Source organism: Hyaena hyaena, unplaced genomic scaffold, assembly GCF_003009895.1.
Source record: "Hyaena hyaena isolate Hyena2069 unplaced genomic scaffold, ASM300989v1 scaffold_12, whole genome shotgun sequence".
In the NCBI taxonomy this organism is placed as follows: Eukaryota; Metazoa; Chordata; class Mammalia; order Carnivora; family Hyaenidae; genus Hyaena; species Hyaena hyaena.
In genome coordinates this window covers 2154896-2165102 of record NW_024080644.1, presented here as the reverse complement: position 1 = coordinate 2165102, position 10207 = coordinate 2154896, and the positions used below count along the sequence as shown (strand labels likewise).

The window sequence follows — 10207 nt, the reverse complement described above, 5'->3', positions numbered from 1 at the left end:
TATGCACCTAACAATGCAAGTACATGAAGCAAAAATTGACAAACATCAAAGGGCAATATTCAAATCAACAATAATAGTTGAAGACTTCAATAGCTGACATTAAATAATGGATAGGATAATTGGGCTGAAGATCTAACTGGCAGATGATCATCAAGGAACTGGAAGACTTGAACGCACAATAAGCCAGCTAAATTTAAGCAGATACCCATAGAACACTTTACCCAACAATAGCAGAGTATAAATTCTTCTCAAGTGCACATGAAACATTCCCCCAATTAGACCATATGTTAGGCCATAAAACAAATACCTATCAATTATGGGTGGCTCAGTCGGTTAAGCGTCCAACTTTGGCTCAGGTCATGATCTCTCGGTTCGTGGGTTAGAGCCCTGCATCGGGCTCTGTGCTGACAGCTAGCTCAGAGCCTGTAGCCTATTTCAGATTCTGTGTCTCCCTCTCTCTTTGACCCTCCCCTTCTCATGCTGTGTCTCTCTCTCTCTTAGAAATAAATAAAACGTTAAAAAAATTTTTTTAAATGTCCATCAATTTAAAAGGACTGAAATAATAGAAAGGATGTTCTGTAATTACAATACAATGTTCTTGAAAATCATTAAGTGAAAGAAATTTGGAAAACTCACAAATAAGAGGAAATTAAGCAACCCAATCCTACATAATCATTGTGTCAAAGAATAAATCAAAAAAGGAAATTAGAAAATACTTTGAGATGAATGAAAATGAAAGCATAACATACCAAAACTTATGAGATGCGGGTAAAGCAGGGCACTGAGGGAAATTAAAAGTTGTAAAAGGCCTGTGTTATAAAGGAAGAAAGATTTCAAATCAGTCAGTAACACAAACTTCCACCTTAAGACACTATAAGTAAAAAAGCAAAGTAAACCTAAAGCAAGTAGAAATAATAAAGATTAAAGCATAATTTAATGAAATAGAAAAATAATAGAAAAAATCAACAAAATCAAAGGTTGGTTCCTGAAGACCTCAATGAACTTGACAAACCTTTAGCTCCATTGGCCAAGAAATAGAACCCAAATTATTAAAATCAGAAATGAAAGAGGGAACATTTCTATCGATCTTACAGGAATAAAAAGGATTATAAAAGAATGCTATGAAAAATTGTATGCCAACAAATCAGATAACATAGATGAACAAATTTTTAGAAGGTAACAAACCGCCAAAACTAACTCAAGAAGAAATGGAAAATATTAATAGATCTGAAACAAGTAAAGATATGAATTGGTAATCAAAAAAAACTATCAATGAAGAGAAGCTTAGGCCCAGATGGTTGCACTGGTGAATTTTGCCAACAATTTAAAGAATAATTAATACCAATTCTTCATCAACTTTTCCAACATCTAGAAGAGGAGGGAACACTTTCCAGCTCATCCTATGACACCAATATTATTCTGATACAAAAATGAGGCAAATATATCACAGGAAAACTACCCGCCAATATCCTTTATGAATATAGACTGCCCCCTAAAAAAATCAACAAATTACTAGCAAACTGACTCTAACAACATATAAAAACTTTCATGCACTGTGATCAAGTGGGACTTATCACAGGAATGCGAAGTTGGTTTAACATCTGAAAATAAGTTATTTTATTTTTTTTAATGTTTATTTAATTTTGAGAGAGAGAGAGACCTATTGTGAGTGAGTGAGGGGCAGAAAGAGAGGGAAACACAGAATCTAAAGGAGGCTCCAGGCTCTGAGTTGTCAGCACAGAGCCCAATGCTGGCCTTGAACTCAAAAACTGCAAGATCATGACCTGAGCCAAAGTCAGACGCTTAACCAATTGAGCCACTCAGGCGTCCCTGAAAACAAGTTATTTTAAAACACCATGTCAATAGAATCGGAAACAAAAACCACAAGATCATCTAAGTAGACACAGAAAAAGCATTTGACAAAATCCAACAGTCTTCCATGATAATAACATGCGACAAATTAAGAATATGTGAGACCAGGGGCACCTGGATGGCTCAGTCGGTTAAGCATCCGACTGCAGCTCAGGTCATGATCTCACAGATTGTGAGGTTGAGCCCAGCATCAGGCTTTGTGCTGACAGCTCAGAGCCTGGAGCCTGCTTCAGATTCTGTGTCTCCCTCTCTCTTTGTCCCTTCCCTGCTCATACTCTGTCTCTCTCTCCTTCAAAAATAAACAAACATTTAAAAAATATATTTTAAAAAAAGAATACGGGAGACCTTTCTCAAACTAGTAAACGATATCTATGAAAAACCCATAGCTCACTTTATATAGAACAGTGAAAGACTAGATGATTTCTTCCTAAGGTCAGGAACAAGACAAGTATATTTGCTCTTGCCACTTCTATTCAACATTGTACTAAAAATTCTAGCTAGGGCAATTAGGCAAGAAAAAGAAATAAAACCCATCCAGGTTAGAAAGGAAGAAATAAAACTTTCTCTCTTTACATGATCTGAAATATAGAAAATCCTGCTCTCCTGGGTAGCTCAGTCAGTTAAGTGACTGACTTCGGTTCAGATCATGATCTGCAGTTCGTGAGTTTCAGCCCCACATTGGGCTCCCTGCTGATGGTACAGAACCTGCTTAGGATCCTCTGTCTCCCTGTCTCTCTCTGCCTCTACCTCTCTCTCTCTCTCACTAATAATTTTTTTTAAATTCAGGTTAGTTAACATACAGTGTAGTCTTGGCCTCAGGAGTAGAACCCAGTGATTCATCACTTACATATGACACCCAGTGCTCATCCCAAAAAGTGCCCTCCTTAATGCCCGTCACCCATTTAACCCATCCCCTCACCCACCTCCCCTCCAGCAACCTTCAGTTTGTTCTCTGTATTTAAGAGCCTCTTATGGTTTGCCTCCCTTTCTGTTTTTTATCTTATTTTTCCTTCTCTTCCCCTATGTTCATCTGTTGTGTTGCTCAAATTCCACATGAGTGAAATCATATGATATCTGTCTTTCTCTGACTGACCTCTTTTGCTTAGCATAATACTCTCTAGTTCCATCCATGTTGTTGCACATGGCAAGATTTCATTCTTTTTCACCACCAAGTAGTATTCCATTGTACATATACCACATCTTCTTTATCCATTCATCAGTCGATGGACATTTGGGCTCTTTCCATAATTTGACTATTGTTGATAGCATTGCTATAAATACTCTTTGCCCCTTCGAATCAGCATTTTTGTATCCTTTGGATAAATACCTAGTAGTGTAATTGCAGGGTCGTAGGATAGTTCTATGTTTAATTTTTTGAGGAACCTCCATACTGTTTTCCAGAGTGGCTGCACCAGTTTGCATTTCCACCAGCAGAGCAAAAGGGTTCCCCTTTCTCCGCATCCTCGCCAACATCTGTTGTTCCCTGAGTTGTTAATTTTAGCCAATCTGACAAGTATGAGATGGTATCTCATTGTGGTTTTGATTTGTATTTCCCTGATGATGCGTGATGTTGAGCATGTTCTCATGTGTCTGTTAGCCATCTGGATGTCTTCTGTGGAAAAGTGTCTATTCATGTCTTCTGCCCACTCTTTCACTGAATTATTTGTTATTTGGGTGTTGAGTTTGTAAGTTCTTTATAGATTTTGGATCCTAGCCCTTCCGATATTTCATTTGCAAATATTTTCTCCTATTCCATGAGATGCCTTTTAGTTTTGTTGATTGTTTCCTTCACTCTGCAGAAAGTTCTTCTCTTGATGAGATCCAAATAGTTTATGTTTGCTTTCATTTTCCTTGCCTCTGAAGACATATCGAGCAAGAAGCTGCTATGGCCAACGTCAAAGAGGTCGCTGCCTGTTTTCTCCTCTAGGATTTAAAAAAAATGTTTTTAACAGTTTATTCATTTTTGAGAGACAGAGAGACAGAGCATGAGCAGGAGAGGGGCAGAGAGAGAGGGAAACAAAATCTGTATCAGGCTCCAGGCTCTGAGCTGTCAGCATAGATCCCGATGTGGGACTTGAACTCACCAACCACAAGATCATGACCTGAGCCAAAGTCCGATGCTTAAGCAACTAAGCCACCCAGGTGCCCCTCTCCTCTAGGATTCTGATGGCTTCCTGTCTCACATTTAAGTCTTTCATCGATTTTGAATTTATTTTGTGTATAGTATAAGAAAGTGGTACAGTTTCATTCTTCTGCATGTTGCTGTCCAGTGTTCCCACACCATTTGCTGAGACTTTTTTCCATTGGATACTCTTTCCTGCTTTGTCGAAGATTAGTTGGCCATACATTGTGGGTCCATTTCTGGGTTCTCCATTCTATTCCATTGATCTGTGTGTCTGTTTTTGTGACATACTGCACCAAACTGTCTTGATGATTACATCTTCATAATACAGCTAAAGTCTGGAATTGTGTTCCCTCCGCTTTGGTTTTCTTTTTCAACATTACTTTTGATATTTGGGGTCTTTTCGGGTCCCTTACAAATCTTAGGATTGTTTGTTCTAGCTCTGTGAAGAATGCTGGTGTTATTTTGGTAGGGATTGCATTGAATGTGTAGATTGCTTTAGGTAGTATTGGCATTTTAACAGTATTTGTTCTTCCAATCCATGAGCATAGATTGTTTTTCTATTTCTTTGTTTTTTCTTCCATTTCTTTCATAAGCTTTCTGTAAAAACAAATAAACATTTTTTAAAAAAGAAAAAAAAAGAAAATTCTAAGGAGTACACTAAAATATATATATTAGCAGGACACCTGGATTGCTCAGTTGGTTGGGCGTCCAACTTCAGCTCAGGTCGTGATCTCACAGATAGTGAGTTAAGAGGCTCGTATCAGGGTTGCTGCTGTCAGTGCAGAGCCCCACTTTGGGTCATCTGTCCCTCCCCCTCTCTGCCTCTCTCCTACTTGCTCTCTTTCTCTCAAAAAGAGGAAGCAAACATTTAAAAAATATATATGTTAGAATACAATATATAAATATATTAGAACTAATAAATGAATTAATCAGGGTTACAGAATGCAAGATCAATATACAAAGATCAATTTTATTTCTGTAACACTTGTAATGAACAGTTTCTGATGTTTGGCATAACTTGTGACATGTTTTTAATCCTTCCTAACTTTTTGAGACCTTTTCTGACATATTGGAGACTCTCTTTCTGTGTGAAACCTACTCTGAGGGATTTAAAATTTTTTGTGACTAATTTGTATCCTTTTCTTACATGTTTGAGGCTTTTCCTCACTCTTTGAGACCATTACTTGTTTAAGACCCTTCCTGGTGTATATAAGACTTTCTGATCAAAACCACAATGAGATGCTACTTCTCAACCACTAGAACGGCTAAAATCAGTCAAATGACAAGAGTTGACAAAGATGTAGAGAAATTGGAATCCTCATGCATTGGTGATACTGTGACACTGTAAAATGGTGCAGTTGCTTTGGAAAATAGTCTGGCATTTCCTCAAGCAATTAAATATAGAGTTACCATATGACCCAACACTTCCATTCCTATGTATGTAGTCAAGAGAAGTGAAAACAAAAACTTGTACTTGAATGTTTATTATTATTATTCATAATAGCCAAAAAGTGGAAACAAACTCAAATGTCCATCAGTGGATAAATGGATAAGTAAATGTGGTATATCCATGCAGTGAAATATTATTTGGCCACTGCAAAGAAGTAGAGATGCATGCTACAACATGAGTGAACCTTGAAAACATTATGCTAAGTGAAAGAAGCCAATCAAAAAAAGACCACACATTATATGGTTCAATTCATTTGAAAGTCCAGAATAGAAAAATCTATAGAGACAGAAATTAGATTAGTGGTTGCTTAGGGCTGGGGCAAGGGGCAGGGAATTAGGGGGGTGATAGCCAAAGGATATAAGGTTTCTTTTTAAAGTGATAAGAATGTCCTAAAATTGACTGTGATGATGGTTACACACATATGTGGACATACTAAAAGCCATTGAATTGTATACCTTAGATGGATGGACTGTATGGTATGTGTATTATATCTCAATGAAGCTATTGTCAAAACAAAGAGAAAAAAAGACTTTCTGACATGTTTAGGGCCTTTCATGATTTGTTTCAGACTCTTCATGGTATATTTCATATCATTCTGACTTTCTTGAGACATTTCTCAACTTCTGGAGACTCTTCTTGACATGTTCAGGTCCTTCCAGCCATATATAAGAATCTTCTTTTCTGTTTGAGACCCTTTCTAATTTGAGTGAGATCTTTCTGGATTTCTTTTATTCCTCCTTATATGATTGAGAAAGTTCCTCCCTTGTGTAAGACTCTTCCTGACATGTCAAAGTCTTTTCCTGATTATGTGTGATGCTCCCTGCCTGGTTGGATACTTCTGAAGTGTTAATGTCTCTTTCTGATTATTTGAGACCCCTTCTGACTTGTCTGAGACTCTTCCTGACCATTTGAGAGCCTTCCTGTCATATTTTATACACTTCTTGACTTGTTTGACACTCATTCTTACTTGCTTAATATGCTTACTGAAATATTTGAGACCTGACCTAAGATTCTTCCTCACAACATTTATGCCCTTCCTGACGTCCTTGAGCCCCTTCCAGATGTACTAGATAAACTCTCCTGACATATTTGACTCTTCTGGACATATCTGAGATGCTTCATGATGTGTTTGAGGCCCTCCTTGTTGTATGTGAGATTTCCTGATAACTTTGAGAGCCTTCCTGTCATGTCTGAGACCTATTCTGACTTGTACGATACACTTCTTCTTTTTTTTTTTTTTTTAAATAAAGGGCGATGGCCATTTAACTTTTATTTATTTTTTAATGTTTTTATTTATTTCTAGGAGAGAGAGAGAGAGAGACAGCGTGAGCAGGGGAGGGTCAGAGAGAGAGGGAGTCACAGACTGAAACAGGCTCCAGGCTCTGAGCCGGCAGTCAGCACAGAGCCCGACGTGGGGCTCGAACCCACGAACCGCGAGATCATGACCTAAGCGAAAGTCGGACCCTTAACCGACTAAGCCACCCAGGCGCCCCTGTACGATACACTTCTTGATATGTTTGAGATACCTGACATATTTGAGACATTTTACGGTGTATTTGAGACTCTTCTTGACTTGTTTGAAACTCTTCCTGACTTGTTCCAAAGTTTTCTTGAATTTGAGACCCCTTCTTGCTGCTTGAAATCAATGCTGGTGAATTTGAGACCCTTTCTAACCTATTTGAGAGCCTTGTTGCATTTGAAACAATTAACTTTCTTCAAACTCTTTCTGATGTGGTCGAGACTCCTCTTAAAATATTTGAGATGATAACCTGTTTGAGCCACTTTCTGACTTCTTTAGGACCATTACTGATCGAGAATTCCTAATGATGTTAAGACACCTACCATGTGAACAGTCATTTTTGACTTGTTTGCTACCCGCCATGACTTTTTTTTATGACATATTAAAGACGGTTTCTTTCAGTAGGAGATCCTTTCAAACGTCATTAAAGCATTACCTTACAAGTTTGTGACCCTCCCTTATGTATTTGAATCTCTTACTGACTGCTTAAGACCTTTATTGAAATATTTGAGACTCTGCCTGATGTATTTGGACTCTTTTTGTCTGAGTCCCTTTCTGCTGTATCTAAAACTCTTCTTCGTGATTTTGAGACCCTTCCTAACATGTTTGAGACCTTTTATAACTTGTTCGAGATGCTTCCTGATGTATTTGAGACCATTCATAATTTTTTGAGATTCCTCCAGATTATTTGGGGCCCTTCATGACATATTTGAAACCTTTCATCACTTGCTTAAGACCTTTTCTGATGTATTTGACCCTTTTCTGACTCTTCAAAATGATTCCTTTCTACTTCAGACATTTCTTTATTACTTAGTACCCTTCTTAACTTGCTTGAATTCTTTAAGAAGTATTTGACATTTTTCTTGACTTGAGACTCTGGCATATTTGAGACAATTTCTGACTTGCCTGAGACCTTTCCTGAGGTGTTTAAGACTTCTCCTTACTATTTGAGATTCTTCCAGTATGACTGAGATGCTTTTTGACATGGTTGAAATCTATCCTTTTTTTTTTTTTTTTGGGTCACAAATAAGACTTTTTATTTGTCACCACTGAAAGTCTGAATTTCAAACATATTTTTAGACTGATGGCTCATATTCATCAGCTCCTTCAACTTCAGCACCTGCCTCATCCCAGTAGCTTTTTCAGGATGACTGCCTTCATCATGAAATGCCCTAAGTTTTCCCAATTCAAACTTGGGCTTCTTCATCATTTTTACTTTTCTAACAAAGATGTCATGGAGTGGATAAATACATTGGCAAACATTTTCTGTGTCTTTTCCAGTACTGTCTGGAATCAGTTTATTGGCCACTTCTTTTAAGTCATTTGTCTGCACCTCTGCGGTCATGATTTATATTATCTTCTGGATTTGGCAGACCTGTTGGTGCTAGGTGTAAGTGCTGTTCCAAATCTGATTGTCGCAATTTTTAGTAAAACCAATGCAGAGTAGATGAAGCAAATAACCTTCAGTAGTCTTGACATTGACATGAGTTTTAATCATTGGCCATCTTTTTGTTTGTTTGTTTTTTACTGTGGAGCAGATTTTGTCACAAGTAAGATCTATGCCATGGAAGTAAGTCAGGCAATTTTTGCCCAGAATAGCTTCAGTAGTTAGCTTTAATTATCTACATGCAATTTTATCATTCAGATCAGCAAGATTCATTTCAAAAACACTACCCTTGAGGCCATCAGATAAAATTTTGTTTCCTGGAATTTTTGTCATGAGTGTTTTCCCAATATTTATTATTAACTGAACATACCTGGTGCTTTCACATCATACCAATCTTTCTTAGAAATTAGATCACTTTCTTTTTGGCTCCCTTTTTGCTGCCTTTCTTAAGGTGCTTAATCTTGCCAGCTACCATGGTTCTGCTTAGAGCACTTCCTTCTTTTTTGAGACTCATTCTGACTTCTCCATCTTGACATGATTTTGACCCTTCCCTACCTAGTTGAGATTCTTCTTCACTCACTTGACCCTCTTCCTGATATATGTGAGTGTCTTCCTGACCTATTTTTTTTTTAATTTTTTTAATGTTTTATTTATTTCTAGGAGAGAGAGAGACAGCGTGAGCAGGGGAGGGTCAGAGAGAGAGAGAGACACAGACTCCTAAACAGGCTCCAGGCTCTGAGCTGGCAGTCAGCACAGAGCCCGACGCGGGGCTCGAACCCATGAACCGCGAGATCATGACCCAAGCGAAAGTCGGACGCTTAACCGACTAAGCCACCCAGGCGCCCCTTTCCTGACCTATTTAGACCCATCCTTACATACATAAGGACACTGGAACTTTTCCTGACATCTTTGAGACCCTTTTTGTTTTGTTTGAGACTCTGATAGCATTGAGACCTTCCCAACTTCTTTGAGACCCTTGCTGATATGTGAGCAACTCTTTCGGATGTATTTAAGACCCGTGGTGATGTATTTGAGAAACTTCCTGATTTAAGTCTAAGTGCTGAATCAGTCCCTGATACAGTCTTAAAGTGGAGGCAAAAAGACCTTTAGCCTCAGACTTGAAAGATTTTTCTTCAAGCATTTAATCAAAAAATGCCTATGACCATATATCAAGAAAAATCCATCAATGCTTTTTCCAACCCTTAACTGCAAATGGACGATGAAAGCTTTTATTGGTCATTTTTCTAGGCTTTTGATCAAAATTTTCTATCATTCTGCCTAAGTATCAGTGATTTTCATCAGAATATAGTTTTAACTATTGTCTCAGAGAGCCAAAATAATAATGCCTTACATGACAGAAAGCAGTTCATTTCTCCCTCACGTTAACAACATCTGAGCATATGTTGTCTGGGGCTGCTCTGTCGGCACGATGTTGGTTGTCAGGCTCCTCTGTCTTATGGAACTGCCATGACTGGGTGGAGCTTTGTCCATACAGTCCAAGATGGCTCATTAGCACATACTTTTTCCAGCCAGCAAGAAGTAGGAAGAGATGGGGGGCAGCAACCTCTGCCCTTTTAAGGCCATGACCCACAAATTGCACATATCAGTTCTGCTCACGTATGGTTAGCCAGAATGAAATCATATGACCATACCTAGCTGTAAAGGAAGGTGGGTAATGTAGTCTCTATCCTGAGAAGCCATTTTACCTTCTTAAGTTCAGGGTTTCTATTACTACGAAAAAAATTAATATGTATATATATATACATATACCAGAAGTATATTGGGGAACAATTAGCAGTTTATTCACAGCTTCTCATTTTGAAACTTGGACATTTTTAATTTGGCCAAGAAATC

The 10207-nt window shown here is 38.0% G+C and overlaps 1 pseudogene; it reads right to left on the bottom strand.

Moving 5' to 3' along the window:
* Positions 1–8042: 8042 nt before the first annotated feature.
* LOC120248017 lies at positions 8043–8828 on the bottom strand (annotated as a pseudogene).
* Positions 8829–10207: the final 1379 nt, after the last annotated feature.